Raw genomic sequence first — 12,415 nt, 5'->3', positions numbered from 1 at the left:
AAACCACAAAACCTTGGATGTGGGGAAAACCAATAACATTTTAAACTATTATGGAAAGCAGAGTGAATAGACAGGTGACAAATTTCATTAATTATACTAAGCTATGGAGAAGAAAAAATGAGAAAGACCAACCATAAAAAAATGCAGCAGAGGGCTCTTCCAAGACTGTCTGAAATTCAATATGAATAAATGTAGAACAGGGCCCATGAGCAGCGGCTGAGTTAAGCAGTTTTAACTGAGTTGACGGTTAGCACTCATTAGCAAGACTACAAGGTTGTGTGAGATCTAAGATAAACCTCCATTAGCTGAGTGCTTAGAAACAATCCAGTGAACAAAGTGAATAATAGAAATTATTAGGGAAGGAAAAAACCCCCCACAACCAAGTATCTTATTGTATGATTCTGCACCTGTGTCTCAAACGCAAAGCATACTTCTCATTTTCTTATCCTTTTCCCCAGTCTTGCAAAAGAAACATTTCTGAGAAGGGCTACAAGTCTGATCTAATGTACAGAACAGCTTCTGTATAAGGAGTGATTTATCAGACAATCAAACAGTCACCTTTATTTGGAAAGCTCCACATTTTCAATTAACAACTTCAATTCTGGAATTGCAGTGTTTATTTACAGCTGTTGTCTTTCTGAGTACAGGGCTTTTTTTATCGGAAGGGATTGCTCTACTTTCTTGGAAGTAGTATGAGGAACACCTGAGTAGGGGAGGGCTCTTCTGACTGAAAAGAGATGAAGTGAAGCGTGTTGGATTGTGGCCTAGGCAGTCGTGAGTAGTATGAGGAATGTGAATCAGAAATGATCCTTCCTTCCTTCCTTCCTTCCTTCCTTCCTTCCTTCCTTCCTTCCTTCCTTCCTTCCTTCCTTCCTTCCTTCCTTCCTTCCTTCCTTCCTTCCTTCCTTCCTTCCTTCCTTCCTTCCTTCCTTCCTTCCTTCCTTCCTTCCTTCCTTCCTTCCTTCCTTCCTTCCTTCCTTCCTTCCTTCCTTCCTTCCTTCCTTCCTTCCTTCCTTCCTTCCTTCCTTCCTTCCTTCCTTCCTTCCTTCCTTCCTTCCTTCCTTCCTTCCTTCCTTCCTTCCTTCCTTCCTTCCTTCCTTCCTTCCTTCCTTCCTTCCTTCCTTCCTTCCTTCCTTCCTTCCTTCCTTCCTTCCTTCCTTCCTTCCTTCCTTCCTTCCTTCCTTCCTTCCTTCCTTCCTTCCTTCCTTCCTTCCTTCCTTCCTTCCTTCCTTCCTTCCTTCCTTCCTTCCTTCCTTCCTTCCTTCCTTCCTTCCTTCCTTCCTTCCTTCCTTCCTTCCTTCCTTCCTTCCTTCCTTCCTTCCTTCCTTCCTTCCTTCCTTCCTTCCTTCCTTCCTTCCTTCCTTCCTTCCTTCCTTCCTTCCTTCCTTCCTTCCTTCCTTCCTTCCTTCCTTCCTTCCTTCCTTCCTTCCTTCCTTCCTTCCTTCCTTCCTTCCTTCCTTCCTTCCTTCCTTCCTTCCTTCCTTCCTTCCTTCCTTCCTTCCTTCCTTCCTTCCTTCCTTCCTTCCTTCCTTCCTTCCTTCCTTCCTTCCTTCCTTCCTTCCTTCCTTCCTTCCTTCCTCCCTCCCTCCCTCCCTCCCTCCCTCCCTCCCTCCCTCCCTTCCCTTCCTTCCCTTCCTTCTTTCCCACAAGTTTGACACGGGAAATTAGTAAAATTGCTTAGAATAGGATGCTTTGATGTTTAATGCTACATCAGTGTTCCTAATTAGTCTCTCAATAATGAATTTAGGTAGTTCAGTGAGTAGAAACCATGGCACTTAGAGATTAAGAGCAAGCCACAGTCTGACAGAAAATCTGTGCATTTGAGAAGCCAGAGCTCTGTGTCCATAAATATATAGCTGAGCTTTAGCTCAAATATATGCTATCAAAAATCACTTTTGCCATTCACACACCTGTGTCACAAGCACTTGTTATTGTACTAAATATTATTCCAAGCTTGACTATGTCAGAGACTATTACTAATAAATTCAGCATTTCCAGTCCATCTTCCTTTATTAGGTAACTTTTCCTTTACATTTCTGTAATAGCGTGGGCAAATCTTGTTTACATTTTATTTGGAGGAAGTACTTTCTCCATTTTTCCTCTGTATCGTATGAAATCATTGTGACATGTTTCTTTCAGAGCACAAGGAGCACATTCATTATAGATAGTTTTCATACTTAAAGCAAACTGGTAATTTACAGTGACACATTCAAGGTTTGTTTTTATTTAAATCATTAATCATAAGGATCATGTAAAACGGATGTAGATTCCAGGTAAAAGCTGAAATACATGCATGGTAGTACTACTTATAACATTAGCTACAGTTTGTGGGGGAAAAAAAAAACCAAACAAACCAACCCTTCCATCGTTCAAGTGACTAGTGATACTCAGTGGCTCCAATTTAGTACACTGTTTAGAATTTAATCATGTTGTTGGCTTGTTTGATTTGTTTGTTTCTAGTTCTGACTTCAGGGAGTAGGTTTTTGGTACTTCCAGAAAATCAGATCCCACTGAGAAGCCTTCATGTAGGAACCCTAAATCAGAGATACCAGGAGTTCTCTTCCTCCTATATCTTAATTTGAAAAAGTGTTGCTAGATGTGAAGATTGTGTAATTGCTCTTAGTTGTGGTCATTTTCTTATTAATATAACTATTAACCTTTAACTTGTACTATACTGTCTCTCGTCTATTATGTATCATTTTCCCCTTGGTAAATCCACTGCAGAAAGCAGTAGTTTTTATTAAAGAGACACTTCCGTGTCCCTAAAATACAGTGATGTCTCTGACTTCACTGTGGATGTTGATGGTTATTACAGTGGTTAATAGTAGCAGAAGAAATGCATGTCACCTAATTAGGCAGCATGTACAAATGTACTTGACTGGAAGTCAAAAAGTTAATGTTCCTGGTTCTTTCACAGAAGCAATGTACTATTGAGTAGCAATACACTGTGCCAGTATTAATACACAGTGACCTTATTATGGCTTTTTTTTTCTTTGTATGTGCTTAGATGTAGCTTTTGGAGAAAAGACATGATCTTAGTATGTATTTTACATATTATCTGAAAAAATGGGACCAATAATATCCTACAGTAATATAAGTATCCTTATCTCTGAAGCTTCTATTTCAGCAGAACTAGTTCACAAGGCTTGTACTGACCACTTAAACAGTAAACAGACATTCTGCTCCATGTCTCAGAAGTATTCTAACCTATAGGATATTGGCATTTATTTGTGTTGATTTTATTTTCTATCAGAGAACGATGTTTTATTCTGGCAGCCTTTTGTAGCAAAGCATAATGAAAAAAATCCCTGGGTGGAAACGTGATGCAAATACCAAACTGTACAGCTACCCTAGGGAAAATGTAAAAGTTTCTCTTCTGGCTCGGTAGTTACTAAGTGGTAAGCTACTTTTGTAACTTAAAAAGTTTGTTCAGAATTTCTGGGACCATTTCTAATCTCTAAAATTGGTATTATTCTCCACCAAAAAACCCTGAAAACTTAAACCTCACTGCTGTTTAGCCCTTGTCTTCATCAATGTAATCCCCTAAGTACATCTGTAGGTGCAATATTGGTTTATTAAACTGGAAACATATAAATGACAATACTCTTCCTCCAAGAAATACTGTCTGCAAGGTTTAAACAAATTGAATACCAAGTAAATGCAGAAGAAGAATCTTCTCAGTGTGTCAGTTTACAGACAGGAGAGCAAGAGTGCTCCAGTTTGTCAGCCCTTCCATTTTACCTTGAATAATCATTTGAAATGCTCCTCATTTCTCATGGTATTCCAATCTGCTGAGTTGTTTCCAGTCAATAGTTACTGAGTTTTCTAACACCTGCATCCCTCCCCCATCAGCAATGCTATTAAGGAAATGGAGACAGACTTTAAAATCTGTTGAGATTCTGCATAAATACTTTCTTCTTACTAATCAATATTCAGGTGGATTCTCTTCACTTTTTGAAATTTCTAGGACTGCAGTTCCCAGTTTCGAGTAATTCTTAACTGTATTTGCTGCTTTTAATCTTTCTTTGTGTTGTTGCACCTGTGACTCTAAAAGATCACCTTGCTCTGACCTCATGTGCATCCTTTGGAGACTAAAAGATGATTGAATCTTCCTATTACCTCAGCTCTATGTGGCAGATCATGAAAGATCACATTAATGTGTGAACAGAATAGTGTATTTATGTGGGCACTAGAAGCTAAATGAAAGCTGTTTGATGCACTTCAAACCTTTCTCATTCTGAAGCATACTAAATATGAAGATAATGTATGCTTTGAGACAATATTACACTAATGTATTACAACTACATGAACTGTTAATTGGAAACAAGTTAGAAAAAAAGTGAAAGATTTTGGTTTGTATTGCCTACATTCTAGGCCCCAAAGGTTCTTGAGAGATATTAGTTAATTGACCTTCACAGCATGCTTCTGAAACTTAGTTTTATGAAGAGTTCAACCGAAGCATTGGGAAGTTAAACTGGGTTCCTCAAGAGCATGTAACTGGAAGTCTGTTCTTCCCATCCCAACATTTGCCTGATAGAAAAGTAAGAAAAAAAAAAAAAAAAAAAATTTCCCAAGTTTATTCCTCAGCTTTGATTCAGTTGAGTTGCATCTTTCCAGACTGCTGACTGCTTGCTCTAACATATACCCCCTGAATACACATGGAGAGGCAGTCAGTTTTCCTGGCTCTTGGCACTACAACACGCAAATGCTTTTACGTCAGGTAGATGCAGACATGTTACCAGCATCTACTCAAATATGGCTGAAGGCATAATCCAAGACCAGAAAACAAGGGAATTAGCAAGCAGTGTTGTACTCTGAAATGTTCGTTACTCCACTGAAGCCTATAATTAACAGGTAGTCATGCAGTGTAAAAGAGGGCTCTGCACCTACAATGTCCTAATTTTCTTCTATGTGCAGATATTGTGCAGAGAGAAATCTGTATCTCTACTGACTTGATTTAGCAGAACATAAACACTAAAGTGTTGGAGATCTGCAGCTTACTAGACAGTAGGTGTAACATCTCATATAGTAATTAATGACATCTAATATCATATTAACATATTAGAGTTATATGTGGTTATACTGAGTTTCTGAACAACTCTAGTAAACCATGCTAATGTGACAATAATCTGAATTTCACAGACTGGCTTCTCAGCTGATGTAAATGGCAAATCATTGGATTTGTTCTTTAAATTCTATTTGAAGATCTTGCCACATCTGTAGAGAATCAAGGACAAGTTTACACAACATAATTGTATGTTGAGGTCTGTGTCCTAGTTGCTGTTTATATCATGCACCCTCTGAAGAGTCTGTGACAGAAACCAGTTACAAGTTTAGTCTGTGAAACTCTCCTGGGGGGAGATCATGAATCAGCTTCATATAGTAAGATGTTTTGGGAAGCACATATGGTTATAAAATGATATGTGAAGAACATTGTTTCTCTTCTGTTATTCTTTAGAAAATATGTGTGTCAAAAGTGTGTGGGAAATACAGAATGCAGGTTACAGTAGCAAGAGAAAGTACAAGTGTTGAAAGAATTTACCCAAGTAGTCACTATGCAGTGTCTGTATGGATTAATCTCAGATCAACCAGAGTTCCGACATAATATTACAGTGAACTTGTTTGGTCACCCTTCAGGTTATTTCCTCACTTTTTGAAAGCCTTCTGATTTGGGTCAGCTCTTTCAGTTCCGTCCCTCTTGCAAGCATATAGATATTTTTAGGTTTTTACATTACTTATATGAGACATGTCTGAATTTTGAAAGAAATTAAAATGCTCACCTGTGAAAATAAAATGACTTGTCTTTGATGGCTATGCAGAACACTTTTTATAATTCCTGTGAAGCTCCCGTATCTACAGATCTCTAAGATCTGCCTAGATTGTTTTTTCTTCTTGCCTTTCAAGTTAAAACAGAACAGTTGCAAATCTGAAATGTTAGATATAGTTCTGAAAAATGAAATTAAACTACAAAATCTTTGGGCTTCATCATAATTGGTATGTCTACTTTCTGGGAATTTTGCAAAACCCTGAATGAACTCAGAAAGCTTCCTGAGCATTGCAGCATTGGTTTATGTTTTTTTATTAACATTCAGCTGATTAGCAGAAGCTAAACTTGGAATTGACTTCTGTTTGATAGGTTTTTGTTATGTGGAGGCAGCAGGACCTGGGTGAGGTAACTGGTAAAAGAATCCATGTTATTCATCCACTGGGAGTTTCAAAGAGTGTAAAGGGACAATGTTTGCCCATTCTCCAGAGCTGGGATGCCCATGAGAGGACACACTGAGAAGCTATGTGGCTAGATTAATCATGAGTGTGAGATGTACAACAAATACAACTTGATTAATTAATTGATTAATTAATTATCCATCATGTTTGTTGATTAGGGGAGTTTTCAGTGTCTTGATTTATTGCCTTTAATAGTGAATTTAGTTTCCTGACAAGAAATGAAATTAAGCGCATTTGTTTGTATATAGTTATGAACCTCCAGATGTGAGAAAAGAAGTGATTCCCAGTTCAACTCAGATTTTAACTATATGACTGGAAAATAAAATGTGCATAGTAGAAGAGTTTCTCTTTTCCTAGTTAAACTAATTGGAGCTGTGCTACAAGAAGACCATTATATATGGACCATGTTATATTTTGTATAAATTTTACTGTTCCTTTTTATTTCCTGTTTTGTCAAAGATGTCAAAAATATTTTTATGGGTCAAATTCTCCCATATTTTTTTATATTGAATATTATCTTCTGTAGAGCTCCTTTATTCTGCGTGTTAATGTTTTTAAATTGGGGCTGCTTACTGATTTTTTTTTCCTGTTTTGCTTTCACAGATGCAAAATAAATTAAACTGGCGCTTTTTTTTTTTTTTTTTTTTTTTTTTTCCTTGAAGAAAGAGGAAGGTGATGCTCCACCTTGAGAAATAGGATAGTGTTCTGAGGGCAGGGTGGCAGCAGGGGGAGACAGCTTCTGGAATCAGGAGCTGAAAGAGCAGAGAGCACTGCTGTAGGGTACTCCCTTCACGGACAAAAGTGATTTTTTTGCCTGCTCTGGGATACTGTTAGGTCTCAAGTCTCCTGTGAGTAGCAGTGCAAGTGATGCATCCTCTCATGACTCAGGGCAGCAAGAAGGGCCACAGATGAGCTGTGGTGAGTAATTAGACAAAAGAGGGAGAAAGTACAAGGCACAATTATGTGCAGTAGAACTTGATGAGATGGGACTGACAGCCAGAGCTGGAACCATGAAGACTGTGAAAAGAGGGTAAAACTTCAAATCAGTTTTGGCTTCACCATTTATTTGCCATTAAATTACCAGCTGCCATCATGAACCAGAATGAATGATCCTAATTTAAATTACATTGTCACCTCTCTGAGATCTTCAGATTGCTAGAAGAGCAGAAAGGAGCATTGCTTAAAGAAAAGTCAGTACTGTTACTTTTTCAATATTACCTATGAGTTCACTAGTCCTGCTGTCTGACAGCTTCCACAGTTTTAACATTGCCCTTTCAAAAATATTTTAAAAAATAAAATACTGGGTTTAGGGTATCCATCAGTACAGATGCCTAAGAGCATTAGCATTTTTCTTTTTTGTCCTGTCTGATAGCTTTAAAAGGGAAAGAAGAAGCTTTTGTCATGCTTTGCTTAAAAGGATAAAAGATGGAACCCCTGCTAATGGGAGGAACCCTAAGAATTTGAGGAGGTCTCACCACTCTGTTGGAATAATGGGCAAGAGACAAAAGGACACATATAACAATTAAGTATGTATCCTTATGAATTCCAAATATGCTCTTTTTAAAAATGTTCCTCTATAATTAAGCCTCACTTCAGTAAAAACATCTATTGTTGTTTTCAAAAGTGGTAAGTTCTCTTGATGAGCTTGTGTTGTACGTGAAGTATATATGCAGAATACCACAGAATATTTCCTTGTTATGTGTGTATATATATATTATTAGCAAAGAAGAGTAATTAACACATGATAAATTCTCTAAATACCAGGATTAGGTATGATCACACATTATTTTTTTAATGTAAGTATATTCTTATGGGTGCTAATCTTTAAACATAAACAGCTGTTTTAAGAAACATAAACAATGGATAAATCTGTTATTTATCAAACCTTACACCTCTTAAGAAAGTTGAGCTAGAACAAACTCTCTTACAAGGTGGTGGGGTTTTTTTCAGATTTTGTTTGGCTCAAGAAAAATGTGTTGTGGTAGTATTTCAGTGCTCCCACTTGTAAGATAAATTAAGTGTTGCTGACATACAGTGAAATAATGATTCCCTAAAAAATTACTCTTTTTCAACCCTTTATAAAGGCTACCTTTGAACGTTAGATTCTGATTTATTCATAGAATTGAACTAGTTTACCTATCCTTAATCAAGACAAGATCACAGATTAGAAGGAGATGCTTTATACATGAAATAGCTAAAATGTTTTTTGAAAGGCCACAGAATTCTTCAGGAAGAAACCTCAAGAGATCATCTGTTCCATAATCATAGCCCACTATGGGATAAGCTATGACTAAACCTTTCCTAACAGATTTTTGTTCACTCCGTCTCATTTAATCAGTGCTCATTTGCTTCATTTGTTCATTCATTCATTCATTTTCTTTCCCACTCTCATTTTTTTCTTTTTTTTTTTTTTTTTTTTTTTCAGTCTAAGATGGTTGTCTATATGTCAGAGTTGTATATTAACTACTGAAACTACATGTATAATTTGGGGATGTTGGGGGGAAATAAGTGTAATCATCACAAACTAAAATGAAGTCATATCCTGAACTAAGTAGCTAGAAATGTTCATCTATCTTAGCATGATTGTTAAGTGCATAGTTATTAAGTGCATAGGACATCAGAGAACGTCCAAGGAGTCCCTGGTGTGGTAGAGTCCATGCTGGACATTCCAGGGCCCAGTTGATTGTTTTCTGGAGTCCCTGAGCCAATGCAGCTTTTGCAGACAGAGGCACCTCTTCCATGCAGAGGATCCTTGGAGAACACATATATAGTCTATTAGAAAAAAGGTGGTTTTGTTTTGCAGAGAAATCACTGTATAACTTTTGGAGTTATAAAGTGGGTATGTTTATTCAGCGCTGGGTGCATGGGGGATCGCTCCACCACAAACATGCGCATCGTTTGCAGATCCTGTCCGGCTTATATGTTACAGAATAGTGCATATTCATAAAACGCCTATACATATACATAGTCTACCTCCGCCTCCCCTCGCTTCTCATGGTAATCAGGTCTCCTCCCCTTGCGCCTGCGTATTGAGCTCCTTTGGCCTTGTTCGGTGGTCGCAGATTTACGGGCGAGGGTCGTATAGACGAAGTATCTTCTCTTCCTCGCTGATGAACTTTTCACCTCGTTGTTCTGCGCAGTCTCAGTTGTTCCCTGGGCCCTGGCCAAACCACCAGGTCAGTTTGTGCTAGAATCTAGGATGATTTGTTGCTGGAACATACAACTTCAAGGACCACAAGAAACTTCTCTTTGGGCTAGGAGATATTTGCCTATCAACATTATCAACACCTGGTATGTCTTGTTCGAATAGTCCCATACGCCTCCCCTTGTTTTTTTGTGCAGACCTTGCACCATCAATCTAAGATTGTTTAGACTCCCTGTCTCAGTTTGAATCTTGGGTTAGTAGGTAGTATTTCTGATAATCAGTCCAGTTACCTCACCAGGTAAGGTTTTGAAATATGACCTCTCTCTTCTTCTTTTCCAAGAGGCAGGGAAGCACAGACATGAAAATAATCTGTTTGTCTACCATGAAGAATACATATTTTATTGTCTAAGGAAGTGAACAACTAAAGGAAGCACATCAGGTTGGGGAGGAGGAAGGTGTTATATAAGATGCACTTACAGATTATTGCAATAACAACTGGATTTGTTAACAAGCTTTTTCAACAGTGAAACAGAAAAGTTGTTCCATTCCCTGCTGTTGGCAGTTGGATAATATTAACAAAAATGTTAATATCGTTATTATCATTGGAGAGGATTGTGCAGAATAGGAGTGAGAACATTTTTCATGACCAGACCAGTTTGGCAAAAATCTTCCATTGTTTACTGACTATATACTGGAACTGAAATTGAAAGCTAGCTGAAAATCTTTTGCTGGATGTATTCATAAACAGTAAATCATGCTTACTGCTGGTCAGGAATAGGTATAAAAAATCTATATTCACGAGAAATAAATTTTCTGGTTTATTGTCAGGTGGTATTTTGTTTCTATTTCACAGGTTTTCTTTTTTTCTGAGGACATTTTTAAGACCAAATGAAATAAGAAAAATAATTATTTTAAATGAGAAAAAAAATTCAGAACTCACAAAACATAGCATGAGGTGTGTGTCTAATGTAAGAAGTGAAATTACAGAGACAGAGGTAAAGTTATAACATTACTACTATAAGACACAAATGGAATTAATCTGTAACTAGGTGTGCTAATCCTACTGTAGTGTGGACTATGAAACTATTTTCTGGATTTTATCATTAATTTAATTCTGCTTTCACAAGGACTCACTTATTCTTGAGAATTTCACAAGCAAATTTTTCCTTCAGATGCTAATTTTCTGAATACCAGCATGATACTGAAAGCACCACTTCCAGGGAGGAAATAGATAGCATGCAAACTCATGCTTTACTGAATGTCTGTGTCCTTGGCATCTTTCTGCAAAGCTGTTATCGCAGCCATATCTTCTTCTTTAAGCTGTCTGCTGGAAGCTTTCTTCTTTATATTAGAAATACATGTACAATTGTGAAAATTACCTTCCTTTTCCATTCAAAAGAAAAGGCAAAACGGGAGTTCCATATTCTGAAATATTTGTGTTTCTAAACTGTCTTTCTCAGCTTGATCAAAATTTCATGTGTGCTGTAGATGTAAATAGGTGTACATCCATCTCATGGAATTAAATAGGGATATTTTGGTGGGGAGGGACAGGACATCTTTTTAAACTGAAAATGCATTTGTTGCCTACCCATGGAGCCTTTGGATGTGTTTAGGAAAGGCTGAAACACAGAGAGCTCGTGAACTTCAAATTATTCATTTTAACGAAAAGTCTACATTGGCTACTGTAATTCTAAAAGCAGTTTTGGTTTTGATTTTTCTATTAGAAAATTGCTTGTTTAATCATACAGGAGTAATAAGAGCATAAATTATTATAATTATTAAATGAATTGTTATCTATATATTGCTGCAAATATACACTTTTTTTTTTCCATATATGTTTCTGTAACCCTCTATTCACTGCAGAGTTTTGCACCAAATCATTCTCCCAAAATTCTTCATATCATTCAGCAAAAATTTTAAAGGCCAGAAGCTGATGTTTAAATTTTCATGTGTCCTTGGTATCACAGTTTATCAGTTGCTGTGGCTTAAACCCAGCAGCCAAACACCATGCAACCATTCACTTGACCTCCCCACCCCAGGGAATGAGGGAGAGAATTAGAGGAGTAAAGATAAGCAGACTCATAAGTTGAGATAAAAACAGTTCAATAATTGAAATTAAATAAAAATTGAAATAATACTTATAATAATAACAGTAGTAATAAAATACACAATGACTGATGCACAGTGCGATTGCTTACCACCCGCTGACTGATGCACAGCCCATTCCCAGCTAGTGATCCCAGAGAAGAGGCAGTCCTGAAGCTGTATACTGGAAGAGCCAGAGCTTCCCAGCCAACCCTCATGTATGTGCTGAGCATGATGTTATATGATATGGAATATTTCATTGGCCAGTTTGGGTCCGTTGCTCTGGCTCTGCTCCCTGCCAGCTTCTTCTGCACCTGCACATTAACAGGACATGGGAAGTTGAAAAGTTCTTGATTTCTTAACAACAACTAAAAACATCAGTGTATTATCAACATTCTTCTCTTACCAAATCCCATACTGACTTGGAAACACAGCACTATTCTAGCTACTGAGAAGGAAAGTTATCTCTATTCCAGCCAAAACCAGGACATCTGTGTATTCAATGAGAATGCAGTTGGAGGTGAGCTTTTAGGAACTGTAGTGCATGTGGAGCATACAAACAGATGAGTGTTACAGGCTAGGATGCATAGGAGAACACAGGATAAAGCAGGGAAAATCAAAAGTAATGAAAAAAGCGTGATGTCAGTATTTGAAACATAGAGAGATGTAAGGTAGCCTGAAAGACTTAAGGCAAGAGTTGGATCAGATGGGGGTCTGAAATCGTGGGCTGAGACATCTGTCTATTTGGAATAAAGGTTCAATACAACCCACCTGCAAATTTTTTTTTTTTTTTTAAAAAAAAAGGTAATTCCACTCTGAAAATGGTCTGAACTCTTCAGAAAACTCTTCCCTTTGATCTTCTGTACCACCAAGTACTCTGCAACTCAGTATTCAGCTTGGTTCAGAGGTTCCTGCTCCTGCCCTGACCTTGCTTACACAAACAGCAGGGCCTGAGCAAGC

The 12,415-nt window shown here is 37.6% G+C and overlaps 1 protein-coding gene across 3 annotated transcripts in view; it reads left to right on the top strand.

The window, feature by feature from the left end:
* Positions 1–12,415, top strand: part of CDH18 (cadherin 18) — a 582,223-nt gene that overhangs the window by 393,630 nt on the left and 176,178 nt on the right. The gene's annotated exons all lie outside the window — the stretch shown is intronic.

Source organism: Athene noctua, chromosome 2 (assembly GCF_965140245.1).
Source record: "Athene noctua chromosome 2, bAthNoc1.hap1.1, whole genome shotgun sequence".
In the NCBI taxonomy this organism is placed as follows: Eukaryota; Metazoa; Chordata; class Aves; order Strigiformes; family Strigidae; genus Athene; species Athene noctua.
The sequence above is the reverse complement of the archived record's forward strand: the minus strand, read 5'-3'. Positions and strand labels throughout refer to the sequence as shown.